This window comes from Ambystoma mexicanum, chromosome 10, assembly GCF_040938575.1.
Source record: "Ambystoma mexicanum isolate Mex_15411 chromosome 10, UKY_AmexF1_1, whole genome shotgun sequence".
Taxonomy (NCBI): domain Eukaryota; kingdom Metazoa; phylum Chordata; class Amphibia; order Caudata; family Ambystomatidae; genus Ambystoma; species Ambystoma mexicanum.
Window position 1 is genome coordinate 1,587,017,767 of NC_090932.1, and position 21,918 is coordinate 1,587,039,684.

General features: G+C 37.3%; 1 long non-coding RNA gene across 1 annotated transcript; it reads left to right on the forward strand.

The window, feature by feature from the left end:
- The first annotated feature begins 8,515 nt into the window (after positions 1-8,515).
- On the forward strand, positions 8,516-14,154 carry LOC138492635 (uncharacterized). Its single transcript, XR_011276235.1, has 2 exons — positions 8,516-8,559; positions 13,482-14,154. It is a non-coding gene; the product is annotated as an uncharacterized lncRNA (long non-coding RNA).
- Positions 14,155-21,918: the final 7,764 nt, after the last annotated feature.

Below are 21,918 nucleotides of genomic sequence, written 5' to 3' on the forward strand. Positions count from 1 at the left end.
GCTGCAAAATAGTTGGTGACAATAAAAGTGTGATTGTTTGCAAAATGGCAGAATTAGAGGACTAAGTATTTTAGATTGTTCAGAAAACATTTGCACTTTAACCATGTAGGGAATAATGGTGAGATTAGTAGTTGTAATAGTTCAGAGTCAATGTATGTGTAGTTGTCATCATATTTGAGAACATAGCTGCCTATATAGGAGATACTAACTCAAAAATGTATTGTATCATGACATTTTAAGAATTGATTAAGTGATCAAGTTTTATATGTATACTGCATGTTTGTATTATTGACTTTTTAAGGAGTACGCCTAAATAAAGTAAAGTAGTTTTATAAATGTCCCAATGTGATGTCAACCGCATTTATTTGGGAATCAATGTTTTCCTTCTCCTGACCTAGATGATATATATGCAATTGCATCTTGAGGAACTGCTTACTTTTTATAATTACTAGATAACTAGAAGGTGTATAACTAGGACATTTTCTTAACAGCTTATGTATTAGTTTAGTATTGCAATGCACATCTGAAATGGCAATTCTGTGTTGCAAAATGTACTGTGGTCGCACTCTAGATAAATGGCGACATGCATGCAATTGTCATTGTTTAAGTAGATTCTCTAAAAACATTATATTGAACTTCCTCTTGAAAGGGAGCAGAAAAGCAGCACTAATATGCTCGTTATAGCTGCAGACTAATTTAGGGATAATGTTGCACCAGGTAGATACGATTGCAGGTCTGGAATATATTGCTTCAGTTTCAGATTTACCAATCGCACTGCCCAGACCTTTAACCTGTAACAAAGATGATGAAAGAAACAATCCAGTGATTGATGTGGGAATTGCCATATTTAAAAGATGGTAATTTCTTCAGAAAGCTGAAGTCTATGGAAGTCTTTAAAAAGTAACGATGAAGCAATCAGCTTGTAACAGTGGAGTTATATGCAGCGTTACCTGGGAGATCTCTGTTGAACTCTGAAGTCATAAGCTCTGTTCACACAGAGTTTAACTGATCAAAGTTGATGCAAACATGACCATTATGCTGCAAAATGGTGACAAGGGTTACTTCCAAAACTACAGAACTTTAATCCAGTGCAGCTGAGTGTTATTAAAAAAGCTGATATTGCATTTATATTTGAAAATATTTAACACTGGTCTGTATAGACCAGGGTGCTACAAGATTGCCTCACAAAGCAGCAGCCACCACCTTTTGCTCGCTCATGCATGAAGTGCTGTAGGCAGTGCTTACAACGCATGTAGTTCTGTATCCTCACAACACTGGGTCACCATCCATTCTCTCGCATGCTTACAGTGCCTGACGGTGCCTGCAGATCTGTCTGTCGTGGTACTGCATCTCCACACACCCTGGTCATGCTTACAGTGCCCGACTGTGCCTAACATGCTAGGTACACGCATGTTGCCTCAATCTCCATCCATTGTACCATGCCTCACTTTTCCTGATGTGCTGTATCTTGGTGGTGATGGTTCTACATCCATCCTAGCTCATGCTTGCAGTTTTTGACTGTGCCTAATATGTTCTGTATACTCCTGTGCCTCTTTCTCCATCCATAGTACAGTGACTCACTGTGACTGTATCTGAATCTCAGTACCCCCATGCTGATGGGTCTCCGTCCATCATAGCTCAAGCCTTCGGTGCCTGAAAGTGCCTAATCCTTTATATCCTCATGGTGATGGATCTTCATACATTGTAGCACAGGTACAGTGGTGCATCAGTGTGCCTGATGCTCTTTATACTAATTGTGATGGATTCAATATATTGTAGCTCATGATACAATGGTCGCTGACTGTGCCTGATGTTCTGTATCCTCATGGTAATGGATTGCCATCCGTCCTCTGACATGCTTACAGTCCATGATTGTGCCTAACATATTCTGTATCTTCATGTTTCCTCGATCTCCATCCTCACAGTGCCTGAATCTCTGTATTCTGATAGTTATGGTTCTACATCCATCCTGTCTCATACTTACAGTTCTTCACTGTGCCTGATGTTTTATATCATCATGGTGATCAATCTACATACATTGTAGCACATGGTACAGTGTTCCCTCACTGTGCCAGATGCTCTGTAGCCTCATGGTCTAAGTAGAAATCTAAGCCACAAGTCTAATTTCTTATCTGTGAAACATTATTTTCCTGTGGACACTCTTTTAGGGCCACACATTATTCCTGCAACATCCACAATAGTTTAAAAGGCATTGTAGAATCTAGATCAAAATCAAATAGAACATGTTTCCTGGAGTACGCCTGTTGGACATTTACAGTTGTCACATTTAAATCGCATAATAGAAATACATAATCAGACAGGTTGTAAACAATGCACTGTTTCATGAAGCCACATGTTAAATGTAAATTCATTTCGAAAATATCCAATTTCAATCCATTCACATAACATTGCCATTGTTTTCAATATTCAGTATACCTTAAAAATTCAGAAAGGTACTGCATTTCTAAAAACAATATGTATGCAAATCGGAATGCAATGGAATTTTAAATACAGGAACACCGATTGCATTTTGTTTCTGCATTACTAAAATAATTCTGTTGGAATTTTGAGGCAATATTTGTATTATTTTTAACCATAAAACTCAGTTTTGAATCTGGGACCTTTTTACAGCACTTGCAATATTCTAAGGTGCAATCTATTTTATTGTACATGTTGACTGATCAGAGGTTCTCATTATAGTTGTAGAAATAAGCCTAAACAAAAATTAAGAAATTAAACTAATAATGTCTGTAACAAGGAAACACATACTTGTTGATTATAGTTTTGAGTTAAATTTGAAAAGGTATATTTTGAAATGTGTTCTTACAAGGAAATTTAAATACATCAAAAGTGGATCTGTAAGACAGACATTGTCACATTTTAATGAAAACATCTGTTTTTATTTTTCAAGACCAGATATCATAAGGAACCCTGCAAGTGGTAAACAATAATGGCATTTGGAAAGCTAATAGATTATAATTGAACAGATAGTGTAGGCTTAATGGAATAACCAAGTGAAATTGTGCAGTTTGTTAAAGTACCTGCTACTGAGAACGCTTTTAAAATGTTACCCTTGTACAGATATTAATGCAGGAAGAAGGTTTGGTACAATCATGTCACCTCAATGGGGGTGAGGTAGAGTATTTGCCTTTTCTGGTTATCTGAGCATTTTATAATGCCCCTTTATTCAATGTACAATTTTGTTAATGCAACTAAAAATGTTTTATTGAATAGCACTGAGTGCCACAATTTTCAGCTACATCAAAGCTGTAAACAAAAAGGTGTTGCGATCCATTGGCGTAGATTTCACTGAATACAATTTCAACTAAGGAGAAGTAATCACATTTATTTAACCAAAATAGGTAGGTAATGTGGTACATGTATATTGCATAATAAGTGGGGTGTGTGGGAAGGGCATACGTTAGGGTATGGAGAGGGGTTAGAGAGGTCTGTGGGGGGTCTCCCCCCGCTTCATAAAGAGAAAAAGTAGAACAAGGAAAAAGTGATTTCCATTTTGGGAGTAAAAACATTCTGTCACTTCTTCATTAGGTAAAATATTTTCGAAAACATCATATAAATCTGTTGCGGTCAAATGGTTCAATGACACCTATCGTAACAATCTTTAGCATTTGGAGAACGCTTGAACCCACCAATTTTCAAGCCTCTGTCCTGAAACTTTAACTGAGAGTTCTGCAGCAGGTACTTTAACAAGCCCTACAATTTCACTAGGCTATGCCATTATTCCCAGTCCACGTGGTCAGTAATAAGCTATTAGCTTTCCAAGTGGCAGCAATTAAGGTTATATGTGGTATATAGCAAGAGGCCATTGAATGGGAGCAGAAGAGCCTAGAAATTGGTGGCAGAATGGTAGGTGTCAAAAAGGAATACGCTGTTATTGAAGCCAAGTGGAATGAGAGAGGGGAGAAGACATACAAGGAAAGAGGATTCAGTTAATAGGTTGCTAGAGAGAAAGGAAGCCAAAGTAGATTGATAAAACATTGATGTTTGGAGAAATATTCAATAATTGTGATTGTGTAGAACAAAGAAGTACAGTCATAATTGCAAGAAGGAGAGAATAAGGAGGGGAGGTAAGTAGAATAGAGATGTTTGAAAAATATAACGTTTGCATGGAATAGAGATTCAGACAAAGAGATACATGGATAGCATACATAATGTTTTTATTTGAAAAAAACACTATTTTTTTGGGTACTGCAGTTTAGCCTACAAATATCTATCAAACTATAAACTATATTAAAGTTTTAAATGTCATGAGAGTCGGGCCTGATAAAGTACCTAATCCACTAATGAAAGAAAATCCCAAATCTGTAGCTGAGTTGTTGACCCCTGTTTCGAATGTTTAATATGCTCCCCACCTCAAGCAAATACTTTAAGGTTGGAAAGTGGGTATGAAGATCAATTACTTAAATCTTGGAATAGTGGACAACTATGCGATGATTGCTCTCCAAGATGCTGCAGTGAAGATTTTCTTGAAACCTCCACTGATTCATTTAACTTGATGGAGGGAAACAAGTAAACTTATTTGCCACAACATTGCTTGGTTTGGCGAAAGGAACATCTTAGGAATAGAACCAATAACCCTTAAACTTCTTGTACACAAATACACTCAAACACAACAAAAGGTCATTATATTGATGCTTTACAGACTTGTCTTTGGCAATTGATAAAGTTTATATATGTGTACATTGATTGAGACTTGCACTTTCGGGGCTACCACAAGCACTTCTACCCCTCATAATAGAATTACATTCAAGAAATGGACTAGGGTTGGACAGGCAAAGGGTGGTGGACTATTAGAATAATCACTGTATGAAACTAAAGTGGGGCTGCTTATAAAGTAACTCCACAATTGTATAACATCTAATCGCATTGAGGCATTGAAGGTTAATCAGACAAATTGTTTCCATGTGAAAATGTACCCTGGAAAAAGGTTGCCAGGTAATCGATTATTTTCTGTGCACCCCTAAAAGCATCCCCCCACCTATTCTAGGATGGGTATTATAATACTATTCTAACTCCAAGTCTATAATATTTAGGGAAAGTGCTTGATTTTCTTGTGAGTACACATTTGGGGAAATGTTGCAACCTGGTAACATTTTCCCAGGTGACTTTATCAATGGATACCCAAAACTGATATTCCTTATATTGGAATTCACAAACTCTCTTATTTCTCTTTCACAGATAACACAGGCATCTTTGCTGTAATGCCCTTAGTTGTGAGGTATTCTGTAGACCAATTATATGGTTATCTAAATTGACATAACATAATGTTCAATACCAAGAAAAAATCCATCATAAATATCATGTGAATTAACAAGCACTCATCTCAGTAACAAAATAAACTTATTTGGGATTTATAGTAGATCAAAATATAAACTCTAAGACTCAAGGTTTGAAGAGAGATTTGGCACCAACTTGGAAACCACTGAGTGAACTTTAGGAACTAAAACTAGTCCTGCTATAAACACATAGAATAGTTGCAGAATAATATAATGAACATATGAAATCTAGTAAACAAATTGAAGGTTTGGTGTTGAAAAGGAAATTACACATTAAGAAATCTTGTAGTATGGAAAATATTACACTATAAATATAATCCCTAATATAAACTTACAAATGGAGGTTGCATATATGTAGTTTTGGGACGTTTTCAAATATTCCAAAACAGGGACCAAAGACTATTATACTGTGAATTAAATGCAGATTTTAGCCACGGAGGAAAGACGTAAACAATGATTACTTTAGGGAGAGCAGAAAGGATAGCCCGACCACATTCTTGAAATCTGGAATAATTATTGGCATTTCAATGCTACTGATGGCTCTAGATAGATAAGCTTTCAGTAAGAAAGGCTAAACACGTTCTGATTTGGAATTATATGGGTCTGAGATGGCAGAGAATTATGAATATGAAATACAATAAAAAATAAATCCCCAGTAATCACAGATAAGAAATTAGAAGCAGACAGACTTCCAATGATCACATACGTTTTAAGTCAATGAGAGTAATATTGTGGGTTACGAATGAAAGACTTTCCAGAATATGGATCTGATGCTTTATTTATGCCACATTTAGCAATGTTATGAAATCAGTCCTTAAACTTTAATAGAAATTCCTAGAGCAGGTTAGACCTGCCTGGCAATGTACCATTCAGTCAAAATGATGACTATGAATCGGCAAGGATATGCACATCTGCATTCCACGTTCTCTGTGAGGGCTATTTTCTGTTGCATAGTTTAGTAATTCTTATCTTTGGGAATGCACACATAAAGCCTGCAGTCATGACAGATGCCTTGTATTTTAGATATGGGAAAGGTGTAGAGATAAACACACAATCCTCAAAGCTTATACAGGTCTATGGGACCATTAGGAAAAGCTCAGATGGACACATCAGTACAATCAATTTGATGCCACACATGAACAATTTGAGTGCAAAATGAGACACTGCTTACACTGCAATGGTCAGTTCATTTCAGTGGCCGATCTACCATCAGACAACAAAATTGTCCTCATCTGTCTCAGTGTGATTGTCTGCCCTTTCCTGTAGTAAAAAAGCCCACCAATCAATGAGAGGTAGTTTGAATTTCATATGTCACATCTCTCTAAAAATATGATTTATTGCAAAAGAGTAGCCTAGCAGTTCCTCACTGTATGTAGAAACCCACAAAAGCAGCACTTTGGAATACTCAAGCCCATCTCATCCAGTGAAGCCAGAGGTAGACAGACAAGGAGTGATCAATGAATAACAAAGTAAGGTGCAGCTTGAACCGTCTCACTCATTTTACTTATTCCAGGAGACAGAGCTGGAGCTGGACTTCAAACACAAGGCCAAAACTGCACACGTGTAATTCATCAATGATTTCAACATTTGTCCCATATCTGATATCTCTGGTGAGTTAGGCTTGATTTGATGCTTAAAGTGTCAGCATCTTCTTTGATCCAGAAGCCACGTTTTAGCTCACTGACATCTTATATCCACATAAGTCAGAGTTCAGTGTAGAAACAAGTGTATTATCTTGTCAGTAGAAATTGGTGTTCCCCCTATCATGACACTGTTGGTTCATTTAAAAAACATTCAATGGGCTCAGGATTCACTGCATGTGAAGGAGGTCACATAGAAGGAATGTTTCTCCATATCCCAATGCTTAATGTGTCTTAATGAATTCACATTTATCATGTGTATGTCTATGAAGAGTGGTCTCAAACAGAGTTGTTGAAAAATAGAGATCAGTGGATTTCTACATGCCACTGGACTTAGCTGACCCACCATTTTGCCAAGGATGATCTTCCTCAATCAAAGGGTATCCCCTGATGTCAGATTGATAGGTTGTCTGCAGACACCAAGTGGTGCTGCAGAATGGACTGGTGATTGTTTTTGTACAGCCATATAACACAGTGGTGGATGTTCGGTGGAGGAACCCAGCTGAACGTCCTTTGTAAGTAAGACTGTCCGTCTTATTCTATCACTCTTAAATGGCTTTATTATTGTTTTGAGTATTCTTCCTTTGAAGTTAACAGATTATTCACTTTTACTGTACATGTGTAATTCTCGGGAACCAGATGAAACATCTTTCACTGAATTGTGAGGGTAGTTTCATGTGTTATAAGTTAAAAGAGCAGCCATTAGGACTGAGGCATTGTTTTAAATGCTGTCTTCAATGTATACAAGGGCAGAGTTACTTAGGGATAAAGTGGCACCAGGTAGATGTTTGCAGGTCTACAATGAATTATTGCAGTTTGAATACAGATCTTCAATCACATGCAAAGACGCTTAAAGGAGAGCAGCAAAGACTATTAAAGAGAGGCTCCAGCGATCTGTTATAGGATCTATTCACAGGGAGGGTTGATTTGGGAATTGCAAAGCTCAACAGATGGTTATATTGTCAGAAGGCAAATAGATTTGTATGGAATATCTTAAAAGTAACAATGATGCAAACACTGGCTATTATTGTAATGTTTATTAAAGGGATTTCTGAGGAGATCTTTGTTCAACTCCCACATCATAAGCTTTGATTACTCAGTCCTTAACCAGTACAGGTTGATTAAACAATGACCATTAATCTGGGAAACAGTGACAAATGTTACATTCAAAATTACAGATCTGCGGTTGCTATTCAAAGGAATCTGGTATTGGATTTAAATTGAAAATAGTGAACACAGCTCCATGTAGCCCACGGATCTTTAGGTCAGGTAATCAGGAACTGCATCACCTTTCTTTGTTTTCAGAACTTCCACACAAAAAATATTTTGAATGCCATGAGTTTGAATGTGAGTTCTTTCCAGAGTTACTGGTTATCCCAAGCACAAGCTCTAGACTTGATTTGGCAATGTGCTGCAGTCTATCAGGCTTTGATCATGCAGAAAAAGATGCATACAATTCCCATAGTGTCTAGTTGTGCCTGCTGCTCACCTTCCTTAAGAAACTGTACCCCCATATGATTTGTATCTACTTTATCTGCTGTATTGCACATGGTCAGGTTTGTGTATAGCCCTGTGACAATGTGGGTTTGTCTTTGGTGGAGGAACCCAGCTGAGCGTCCTATGTAAGTATCAGAATTAACATTGTACACCACTCTTTCTTCGTGTTTTATTTTGTTCTTTTTTTCTCATTTCTCTATCGGAAGTGTGCAGGCACATTGATAGGATATTTAACAGTTAGTATAGGTATCATTGTATCCTAGCTCATTGCTGTTTTGCAATGTTCATTGTTATCTATGGTTTATTTTATTTGTTAAAGTGCAAACTTAGATCCAGAGCAGCAGAGCACTGTGCAAGGCTTGGGTAGCCAGCATTTAGGTTTGCATCTTTTAACAGTAGCGCTGCACTGTGAGTTGCATTATGGGCATCCTTTGTGAAATTGGAGAATTTGGGGGCATTTCGAGACGTTACTGGGATGGAGACCCAAAGTGTGGGTGTGTGACAAGAGAATGATTGTTGCGTGTTCCTCTCTTTATGTACTAGAAAGATAACTGCACAGATAGGTTAATACAGTACCTATCTGTGCAGTTAGCTTTCCATGATTCATCTAAAATAATATTAGCTTAGCTTTCAATTGTGAAATGGTGATAGGGTATAAACAGTAGTACAGGACGAAACAACTTGATTGAAATGTGAGCGGCAGCTATCTCATTGCTAAGGTTAGAGAATAGTGCTTTACATTTAAATCAACAGGTTATTGAACTATAAAGTAAAAAATTACTCTTCATTGTGACCAAACCATCCCATTATAGTGCTAGTTCACTTTCCCTAGCCATGTGTGTACTAAGTAAATTTGAGTTCAAGTCCCCTTGTTTTATGTGATTTATAAACCGGGTTTTAGATTATTGCACAATTTATTAAAAACATATTTTCTTGTTAGAAGTTTAAGATCGCAAATCTTTTTTTAGCATACACATTTTAAACACATTTTGCTAAGTTCTGATGAATTGCCAATCATCTGCAATTTAAACGTAAGCTAAACCCCTAACTTGTTTGCCAGTTAAGCATTCTGCATGTTGTACAGTCAATCAGTGCAGTGAGATTCCTTGATAAAGCACCATGATTCCTTTTCAAGGTCACCATGTATGCTGCAAATTCATTCCATACCATTTCTGTACCACAGTACTGTAGAAAAGGGTATCAGCCAAGAAAGGAGTTGTGTGTGTATATATATATATATATATATATATATATATATATATTTAGTAGAGAAATCCTCAAATTAAAATACCTCTGACAATTGCCAATTGTGATCTTGTTTATTGGTTTTGTTGAGGTCAGGGTATATTTCACCCACCTTTTATAATAAAATTTGATTTGATATGACCAATTAGTTTACAATTCACAGCAGTGACATTGTGCAGGACCTTGCTGTACATGTGAGATGTGTACACTGAAGTCCCAATGTACATTAATTGCCTTTTCATTCAGTAATACAATGTTCCTCTAAGGCCATTAGTAACTTCTTATCTTCTCTAACTATTCTCCAGTTCTCCTACCTTTCAAAATAGGAAACGTTTAATAAAGGACTAAATGCTCAAAACAAATGTTATATAAATTATTTCACATTAGCATTTCCATCTTAAGTATAACTTATTTATAATAATATGGAATAGATAATGTCAATGCAAACAACATTTTAAATAAATTAAAATCTGACTTCGTAAGTTTGAAAATAAAGTCAAGCTTTTCTGATGTTTGTGGCATTTTTCTGACAGAAAACTGTGTCTAGTATTTTGTAATTTCAGAAATGTGAAACAGAAAATGTGAAGAAATAGGTATTATAATTGGTCAATTTTAAATTTACATACATTGGACAAGATTCGGCCACACCAGATCTAACTCATTAGTCAGCTTTAGTGTATTGCTGATTTCAAGATGTGATCTCAAAGATGAGACTTGTTGTAGTCTCTAAATTAAGCCTAAATTCACCTGTAAACTTAAAAATTCTCACTTTGATAGTTCAAAGGCACCATTCTACTCAGTAAAACTATAAGAAATGTTAAATTGCATTGCCAATTTTATTATAGTGCTGTATGATAATCTTTGTAGATGACAGGCTGCTTTAGGGGACACTATGGGCAAGTATAACAGTCAAACTACAAGCAGTGGATCTTTGGAGCACTCCAGGAGCCCTTGGTAGAATTAGGCACCTTAATAATCAAAAATAATACTTTAAAAATGGTACAATGAATAAAGATGATTTTTGGACACAGGTAATGAAAAACACACAATTAAGGTAAGGCAGAGCTACTTGGAGTAAAAACATCTTCAGATGACATATTATTAATGTATACAAATAATTGTGTTTTGTCCAAAGAGATAAAATACATAATTCATAACAATCTTGAAATATCTGTGGCCATAGGGATAATTATAGGGAGTAGTAAATCACTCCAATACAGATGGTCGCAAAGAAAAGAGTGTAGACGTTACACATGCTACATCAAAAATGTACATATGCACATTAAAAGTTCTATCCACATATCATGGAACTTCAAAATATCCTTGGAGACCTCTTCTTTCTAATAATACATTCTAGATGTGGAGAGCAAAGATTGGACACCAAAGAATGTTTTAAACCACAAAAAAGCCATGAGCAGTAAACTGCAATAGAATTTGCATGCATTTATTTCAAACTGAATGGCTGCTCATACAATTGTCCAAAGACAAGCTACAACTATATTTTTTGCAAAACCTTTTAGGGAAATGATGACATTTTTTCTGAGAGACAAGAAACACCTTTTGCAAAATTGACTTCTGTAGATACTAATATTGTGAAAAGACTCAGTCCAACATCTGAAACAGAAGTTTGGAAAGTGTCAGTAAAATCCATAGGTATCTTAGAAATGATTAAACGCTCTGAATATAAAACTCTTTATGATTGGTCAGCGACTTGTCACGATCAGTTTCCATTTGAAAAACATCAATATCTCCATATTATTTGAAAAAAAACAAATAATTATTAAAAATAAAAGAATTCATATTGAAAATGGTTCTTCTTTGAGTCCGTCCTTTTCCATTTTTATAGAGGTACTTCTCTCCAAGAACATGGCCATCCATTCATTTGGGAAGATAATGAAAGGATGTACTGTTTATTCAGCACCTCAAAAGGCTCAGTGATGCAGCACACCGCCTCCACCATAGCTGAGCTCTGACAAGTCAGTCAGTCATCCTATTGAGAGAGTAAATCAAAAGCATCCCTTTTAATTAGAGACTGTGATCTAATATTGGGATATTATGGGCAGCTGTGGAACAGTAAGACCCCATTCCCATGGAGTCCCCTATGACTATGACTCCATGGGAGTGGGAACACTGAAGCACTAACAGTGCCGGTGCTTCATTGAATTATCTGCCAGCAGGAGCAGGAGCCTGAACTACCAGCAGTCAGGTCTGCCAGTTGTTCACCCCGGCTACCGGCAGACTCAGAGTATACCGGTCTGGAAAATGTGCTTGTAACCTTTGTAACAGGCACCTTTTTCATGCTCGTAATGAGGGCCTAGTCTTCATAATCAAGCCAAGACTTAATTGGCATTGTGCCATCACAGATGGTCTCCCACAATGAATCCTTCTAGGGGTGCATGAGGTGACCTAATGTGAACTTCTAGATATATTTGCTCTGCTTCGCCCTCTTCTTGAAATCAATAGAGAATTTGACCGCTGCATATTTACCTGTTTTCTTAAGTGTTCCTCTAGATATACTCTAACTTTTAAGTGCAGATGCAAGTACATAGGTATTAAAAGTGAAACCCATATTAAAAAGGTCTCCTTTATCTGGTAATTCCAAAGCCATATTTAAAATTGCAAATGAGATGGGATTGCAGGCTTGCAGCGCCTAAAAAGGGGAAGCCAAACTACCTGCTATGGCAAAACATTTAAATGCACAGTGTGGGGTAAGTGATGAAGTTCACCCATTACCTGGAGGAGTTTGTTGATTCTTGTGATGTGGACCAAAGAAGGTGCCTGGCCTCATCCCTACTGCATAATGCTGTATCCTACTCCTTAAAATTAAACAGTCAGACAGGTCTATCTCTTCACATTGACAGCAAATATTTAGGCCTTTTTTAATACCTTGGAATCTCTGTAAGAAACACCTTGTGTAATAGCGTTGGAAGAGGCACTCAAGGAGTTATTCCCAAGGGCAGCGGTATAGTCTGTCTTCCTCTGGTAAGCTTTGCCAAGCTTGCTATAGCATCTTCAAGAGCATTTACAACATCCAATCCAGATATGATCACTATGATCACATTGGGACAAAAGGAAACATCAGGACAAGCCTAGACGTTTTACTGAGAGAACATAGCAGCTACATGAAGCCTTGATCTGCTGGTGACAAAGACACATGGATGTTTTTCTAATAGTGTTTTCTCTCGCATAGATTTACCTTGCAACCATTGTCTTCTAGCATAATTCTTGTTATCACTAAACTTTTATATGATTACTGCTGTTATTTTAATCAATTATCTCATTAATTTTGTTACTCCAATAAATATTTTGAGATTGCTAATATTGCAAATTTTTTAACACCTTTAAGGATTTGCATTCTTACCATAAATACATTGCTCAGTTGTTCATATTGTTCATACCGCCATCATCCATATACCCCCACATATTGAGTCATGTGCTCTGCCTCCTCTACCAAAGTGTGGGACGTGGTTAATAGCCAGCTGAGCTTGGGAATTACGCAAGCTTGCTTGCAGCCGCACAGTCAGCCAGGGGTGCAAACAGAAATACTCCAGCTTTGATTCATGTATTCCTGAGAGCAACATACCCTCCTTTAACACCTTAAGCATATTTAACGCCGAATCATTCGAAGGCACAGGTGTACATCACAGAGGCAGATAATAACAGTACATGGCTTAGAATTAGAAAAATCAATGTCCTTCATTAAGAGTTTGTGCTTGAAGTAGACAGAAGGGAATGAAACCTGAATCTTGAATTGTATTAATTTAACTGCCTCATTCTAACACTTGTAATTCTTTTCTTGCAGCCGGTGAGACCAAAAAACCTTCCATGAGCCTCTTCCCACCCTCTTCAGAGGCGGTCGATGCAAATAAGGGCACCCTGACATGTCTCCTGTCAGACTTTTATCCCGGATCTGTGACAGTGAGTTGGACGGTCGATGGGCAACCAATAAGCAGTGGAGTTGAGACAGCCAAAGCCACTAAACAGATTGAAAACAACCTGTACATGACCAGCAGTTACCTGCCTGTGACCTCTTTAGACTGGAACTCAAATAAAGTGTACGCCTGTCAGGCCACGCATGAGAGGGAGACCATTACAGCATCTGTGAGCCGATCTCAATGTGCTTAACCCTTCGTAAGCCAACTCGGGTCAGTGTCAAAGGGCTGTGCTGGAGTAGGCATCAACGCAGTAGGATTTAAATATGGTGAGATGTAATAGTGACCAACCTGCCAACTAATCCTGGGGAATGCCCCCAAATGCTGTTAGAACACTCTGCTTCCTGAACTGAAGCTTTGCTCTGTCTCTATCTGATGTCATTCCAGGCAAGTGATTGATTGGTGTGTTATATCATTATATCCAGCCAGATATGACTTATTTGGAATATTTCACTGTCATCACTAGATAGCGCTGGGATTGGTCTTCTGCCTTTTAAGTAATGTGTTCATTTTTCGACCAATAAAATATGTATCTTCATCATCCATTGCATTTCAGAGTTTAGTCTTCATTTTTTAGTTTCTCTAATGTTTTACACAGCCTAGTCTTAGCTCAGATAATAGAGCTTGCATTGCACAGGCTTTTCATTTCCTATTTTTTATGACACTCTTTCATCCATCATTCTGACAATTTCCATTCATCTATGGGTCAATACCAAGCAAACTAGTTGCATATATTCACTCACCCATGGTAACATAATGGAGAATAGCATCTCCTTAAATGACAATGTAAATGTTCATGAATGAAATGTGGATCAACAGATGTCTGAGGTGATGTATTGGTGAATGGTTTCCCTATAACTTTTCTTGGAATTGGCAGTTCAGTGTGCATGTTGATGTGGGCCGACATTGTTGGAAGGAGAAAGATCATTAGTTGGTGGACCTAGGGCTCTGCCACTATATACATGTTGTGTTTGCTCTTTGGCTAGGCTTCTAGATGAACATTGGGTTCGTTATCGCATAATTTTAATTTCCTGAGAATTGTGTCACAAATATTACATGTATCAGACATGTCCCACACAAGAATATCAATTTCCAAAAGGTATTTATTAGAACAAATCAAAAACAATTCTGTAGGGACCAAAATGGTGCATGAAAGTAATTCAAATGGGATCAAGATGCTCATGCACCAAATAGTGCATGAAGGCATCTCAACAGAGACAAAATTTGGGGCTGTGCACTTACAGTTATAAATAAGATGTCGATAATAAGTATAACATCCTCTTTGAAGAGTTAATCTATAAAGGAATTCTCTGACATTCAGATTTCTTGTTCGATGTTCCTGTGCAGCAAGCGGAAGCTGTGCTGAGGTTACCAGAAGGTGGTGACAGAATTGATGGTGCCAAAGTGAATTAGTGTGACATTGACTGCAGGTGGTAAGAGGTATGTAAGAAGAAGAAGATTGAAAAGGACTTGCATGTACTTTTCCTTGTTCTTCTTCTCCCATATCTCATGGGATGGTAAATGATGCCAAAGAGAACGGGGAGTCAAGGATTAATGATGCAATGTTGATATCTGGAGGAATATGAGGAAAATGTAAATGATCTTGTCCACAGAAGAGTACAGAGAAACTTAAGAGAAATTGACAGAATAAGAAGTGGATATCAATGGTATGAAGAGGTGTGTGAAATTGAAAAGATAACTGGAATAGAGAAATATCTCGAATGTAAATTCAATTGAGATATGCGTGTGAGGACAAAATCAATAAATGCAACTGAGAGGAATAGAAGAGGGAAATGATATGTAAAGTAGTATGAGAGGTCAACAATATATATCGATTATGAAGAAGGTTAAAATAGATATGCATAGACAAAAAATAGGTAGCTCATTAATTGAATAGTGATAGATTAATTAGAGGTTGTCTTAAGTGAAGGATAGATTGGCCAGATAGGCAGCAAACATGTAATTATTGCACGGGAACTGGTGACTTTCAGCATTTTAGGGAGATCATTTGAAGTGCAGTGTCAAGAATAGGTGAGAAAAAGCATACAAATACAAAAAGGGACATTCCCCTACAAATGCATCCCTCACTGAGCACAGGAACACTGTGGGCTCACTGAGGCACAGGGCAGCCAATAATGATATCCTCTGGGTCATAGCAAACATGTGCAGCCAAGGTGATCATTATAAGGGCGTTTCCACATTCTGATTCTTCAAGACCCTGAACGAACTCTCTGGCATGCTTGAATAACCCACTGATTACAGCGTTAAGCAGTGATTTCAAATGAGATATTAAAGGCACCAGAAGACTCTTATCTGCCCAATTTCCCACTCTAGGATTCTATAATTGGTTAATGAATAAAAAAATGTGAGCAGACAGGTTTTAAATAATTGCCGACTTTTTGAGATATTGAGGTTTACAACATCATAACAACAGTCCTTACATTTTAATAGAAATTCATAGGGAGGGATATAAACACCTAGCAATGAGCTATCTACTCAACTTGATGACCACAAGCAGGGGTGTTCCTAGGTCTGGAAAAGACCCGAGGCTACGCTGATGTCGGAACTGTCGGGACTAGGGGCTAGCTAGGCTTTTGGTTGAAGCTCCTGAGATTCTATCTGGGGCTGCAACCAAAATACCAGGGGCTATAGCCCTCTTAGCCCCCCCTAGCAACGCCTCTGACCACAAGCATTCATGAATAAGTAGTTCTGAATGCTATATGGGTTGTGAAGGATAATTTGAATAACTTGGTTCAGAAATATGTATCTTTTGTAAGCTGCTGTACTGCTGGATGCATTATACATTTTATGCAAGAAATATTTAGAGGGAAATCCCTGGTTACCTAGTGCACATGTGACTAAGAAATCATCAGGAGAAGCTCAGATGGGCAAGGAGAACATGTAAATGTTGTCTTACAGAAACTATGTGAGTACAAACAGTTAAAATGTTACCACTGTCGATGGCAACGGAGGAGGGCAACTTCATTACAATAGTCGATTAAGTATCAGACAACAGAGCTGTCCTTGTTTGCCTCAGTGTAAATGGTGTTTAGCAGATCACTTATCTCAAAAAGTTTGATATATTGCCAAACGTTACCTGAGCATTTTCTTAACACCCAATGGTATCTCCCTTTATGAGTCCAGGCAATTGATTTGGACATCTGGTCGGTGGCAGGGTGAACTGAGTTCATGCTACATATGTGCAATCTCATACAATCAGCACTATTGGATGCTCACGTCCAACTCATCCAGTGAAGAAACAGTCAGATAGACACAGAGAGATCAATGAACAATGAAGTTAGGTGGAGCTTGAAAAGAAACCTTCACTCTCATCAACAATAGTGTCAACAAACCTGTAGAGGGTATGTCCAACAGAGTCAACAAATTAACATTTGTAATTCATCAACAATTGGATCATTTGGTCCAAATCTGACATCTCGGGTGAGCTTGAATTATTCAGATGTTTACTATGTCAACATCATCTTTGAACCTGTGGCTGCATTCTTATTTGCTCTCTGATATCTTGTGAATGCTGGGTCACACAAGGATAAATTCAGTGTTCTTTGTCATAAAACTAAATTGGTTTTCCCCCAGCAAGAGACCACCTAATTATGTATGCAGATGGATTGAATTTGTGGTTAATGAAGGTCCTTTGGTATCAGTAGCCATTAGATGACCTGAAGGACACAGAGAATGTATCCATCTTCTTAATGTGCCTTAACCATTCACATTGATCATATAACTCCTCTGAGCTAGTCAATGAAGATGGATCTCAGTCAGAGATGAAAAAGAAGAGTGATCTGCTGATTTCTACCTGGCACTGGATTTAGATGATCCAGCATTTTGCACTCGCTGTCCCAGGAAGATATTCCATGATAAGTTCTTCTGCACCACATAATTAATCAGAATTCATCCCCTGATATAATATTGATACGATGTCTGCATACCTCCTGATGCTGGATGTCGCAGTGTGGTCTGGAGGTGGTTTTTGTACAGATATGCACCACAGTGGTTAATCATCGGTGGCGGCACCCAGCTGAACGTCCTTTGTAAGTAACACCCTATATCCACTTAATACACTTTGAAAAGTATTCATTGTAAACTAATTGTTATTTTAATATTCTTTTAAATATTATGCAGATTAATTTACCCGATTTGTCAATATTACAGTAAATTGTGTGATTCCTCTACTGCATAAACAAGTTCAGTCCAATACACTTCCATATTATAAATCTTTATTCAGATAGTGCACTGCTTCCATCTATTCACAGAAGAATACATTTCTTAATACACATTTATTTTAAATTCTGGAAGGAGGATATTTGAACTCTGTGTTATTCTCTCCATTATATTTACATTCTTGCTCCCATCTAGTTTTTCTGAAATTGTATTTACTCTGATAATGCCACAATATTTGGGAAACATATACAGATGTGTAACTGTTAAAAAAAGCATAATTCACTTTCACTAAATATATTTATACATATAAATGGCACACAGGTTTACAAAATGTTAAATAAGGTTATTATATTAGCCCTTTGTTGACGATTAAGTACATAGATGGAATCACACATATTTAGTAAATAATAATAAGATAACAGCACATAGGAGAGGGCAGTATACTTGCATTTACATCTATTACAACTGCAAAATAGTTGGTGACAACAAAAGTGTGATTTTTTGCAAAATGGCAGAATTAGCGGACTTAGTGTTTTAGATTGTTCAGAAAACATTTGCACTTTAACCAAGGTCAGGAATAATGGTGAGATTAGTAGTTGTAATAGTTCAGAGTCAATGTATGTGTAGTTGTCATCATATGAGAGGACATAGCTGCCTATATAGGAGATACTAACTCAAAAATGTATTGTATCATGACATTTTAAGAATTGATTAAGTGATCAAGTTTTATATGTATACTGCATATTTGTATTATTGACTTTTTAAGGGGTACACTTAAATAAAGTAAAGTAGTTTTATAAATGTCCCAATGTGATGTCAACCACATTTATTTGGGAATCAATGTTTTCCTTCTCCTGACCTAGATGATATATATGCAATTGCATCGTGAGGAACTGCTTACTTTTTATAATTACTAGATAACTAGAAGGTGTATAACTAGGACATTTTCTTAACAGCTTATGTATTAGTTTAGTATTGCAATGCACATCTGAAATGGCAATTCTGTGTTGCAAAATGTACTGTGGTAGCACTCTAGATAAATGCCGACGTGCATGCAATTGTCAATGTTTAAGTACATTCTCTAAAAACATTACATTGAACTTCCTCTTGAAAGGGAGCAGAAAAGCAGCACTAATATGCTTGTTATAGCTGCAGACTCATTTAGGGATAATGTTGCACCAGGTAGATAGGATTGGAGGTCTGGAATATATTGCTGCAGTTTCAGATCTACCAATCACACTGCCCAGACCTTTAACCTGTAGATGATGAAAGAAACAATCCAGTGATTGATGTGGGAATTGCCAAATTTAAAAGATGGTAATTTCTTCAGAAAGCTGAAGTCTATGGAAGTCTTTAAAAAGTAACGATGAAGCAATCAGCTTGTAACAGTGGAGTTATATGCAGCGTTTCCTGGGAGATCTCTGTTGAACTCTGAAGTCATAAGTTCTGTTCACACAGAGTTTAACTGATCAAAGTTGATACAAACATGACCATTATGCTGCAAAATGGTGACAAGGGTTACTTTCAAAACTACAGAACTTTAATCCAGTGCAGCTGAGTGTTATTAAAAAAGCTGATATTGCATTTATATTTGAAAATATTTAACACTGGTCTGTATAGACTGGGTGCTACAAGATTGCCTCACAAAGCAGCAGCCTCCACCTTTTGCTCGCTCATGCATGACGTGCTGTAGGCAGTGCTTACAATGCATGTAGTTCTGTATCCTCACAACACTGGATCACCATCCATTCTCTCCCATGCTTACAGTGCCTGACGGTGCCTGCAGATCTGTCCCTCGTGGTACTGCATCTCCACACACCCTGCTCATGCTTACAGTGCCTGACTGTGCCTAACATGCAAGGTACACTCATCTTGCCTCAATCTCCATCCATACTGCGTCACTTTACCTGATGTGCTGTATCTTGGTGGTGATGGTTCTACATCCATCCTAGCTCATGCTTGCAGTTTCTGACTGTGCCTAATATGTTCTGTATACTCCTGTGCCTCTTTCTCCATCCATAGTACAGTGACTCACTGTGACTGTACCTGAATCTCAGTACCCCCATGCTGATGGGTCTCCGTCCATCATAGCTCAAGCCTTCAGTGCCTGAAAGTGCCTAATCCTTTATATCCTCATGGTGATGGATTTACATACATTGTAGCACAGGTACAGTGGTGCATCAGTGTGCCTGATGCTCTGTATACTAATTGTGATGGATTCAATATATTGTAGCTCATGATACAATGGTCGCTGACTGTGCCTGATGTTCTGTATCCTCATGGTAATGGATTGCCATCCGTCCTCTGACATGCTTACAGTCCATGATTGTGCCTAACATATTCTGTATCTTCATGTTTCCTCAATCTCCATCCTCACAGTGCCTGAATTTCTGTATTCCAATAGTTATGGTTCTACATCCATCCTGTCTCATACTTACAGTTCTTCACTGTGCCTGATGCTTTGTATCATCATGGTGATCAATCTACATACATTGTAGCACATGGTACAGTGTTCCCTCCCTGTGCCAGATGCTCTGTAGCCTCATGGTCTAAGTAGAAATCTAAGCCAAAAGTCTAATTTCTTATCTGTGAAACATTATTTTCCTGTGGACACTCTTTTAGGGCCACACAATATTCCTGCAACATCCACAATAGTTTAAAAGGCATTGTAGTATCTAGATCAAAATCAAATAGAAAATGTTTCCTGGAGTACGCCTGTTGGACATTTACAGTTGTCACATTTCAATCGCATAATAGAAATACATAATCAGACAGGTTGTAAACAATGCACTGTTTCATGAAGGCACATGTTAAATGTAAATTCATTTTGAAAAATATCCAATTTCAATCCATTCACATAACATTGCCATTGTTTTCAATATTCAATATACCTTAAAAATTCAGAAAGGTACTGCATTTCAAAAACAATATGTGTCCAAATAGGAATGCAATGGAATTTTAAATACAGGAACACCAATTGCATTTTGTTTCTGCAGTACTAAAATAATTCTGTTGGAATTTTGAGGCAATATTTGTATTATTTTTAAGCATAAAACTCAGTTTTGAATCTGGGACCTTTTTACAGCACTTGCAATATTCGAAGGTGAAATCTATTTTATTTTACATGTTGACTGATCAGAGGTTCTCATTATAGTTGTAGAAATAAGCCTAAACAAAAATTAAGAAATTGAACTAATAATGTCTGCAACAAGGAAACACATACTTGTTGATTATAGTTTTGAGTTAAATGTGAAAAGGTATCTTTTGAAATGTGTTCTCACAAGGAAATTTAAATACATCAAAAGTGGATCTGTAAAACAGACAATGTCACATTTTAATGAAAACATCTGTTTTTATTTTTCAAGACCAGATATCATAAGGAAACCTGTAAGTGGTAAACAATAATGGCATTTGGAAAGCTAATAGATTATAATTGAACAGATAGAGTAGGCTTAATGGAATAACCAAGTGAAATTGTGCAGTTTGTTAAAGTACTTGCTACTGAGAACGCTTTTAAAATGTTACCCTTGTACAGATATTAATGCAGGAAGAAGGTTTGGTACAATCATGTCACCTCAATGGGGGTGAGGTAGAGTATTTGCCTTTTCTGGTTATCTGAGCATTTTATAATGCCCCTTTCTTCAATGTACAATTTTGTTAATGCAACTAAAGAATTTGTTTTGAATAGCACTGAGTGCCACAACTTTCAGCTACATCAAAGCTGTAAACAAAAAGGTGTTGCTATCCATTGGCGTAGATTTCACTGAATACAATTTCAACTAAGGAGAAGTAATCAAATTTATTTGACCAAAATAGGTATGTAATGTGGTACATGTATATTGCATAATAAGTGGGGTGTGTGGGAAGGGCATACATTAGGGTATAGAGCAGTTAGAGAGGTCTGTGGGGGGGGGGTCCCCTACCCCGCTTCAGAAAGAGAAAAAGTGGAACAAGTAAAAAGTGATTTTCATTTTTGGACTAAAAAAATTCTGTCACTTCTTCATTAGGTAAAATATTTTCGAAAACATCATATAAATCTGTTGCGGTCAACTGGTTCAACGACACCTATCGTAACACTCTTTAGCATTTAGAGAACGCTTGAACCCAGCAAATTTCAAGCCTCTGTCC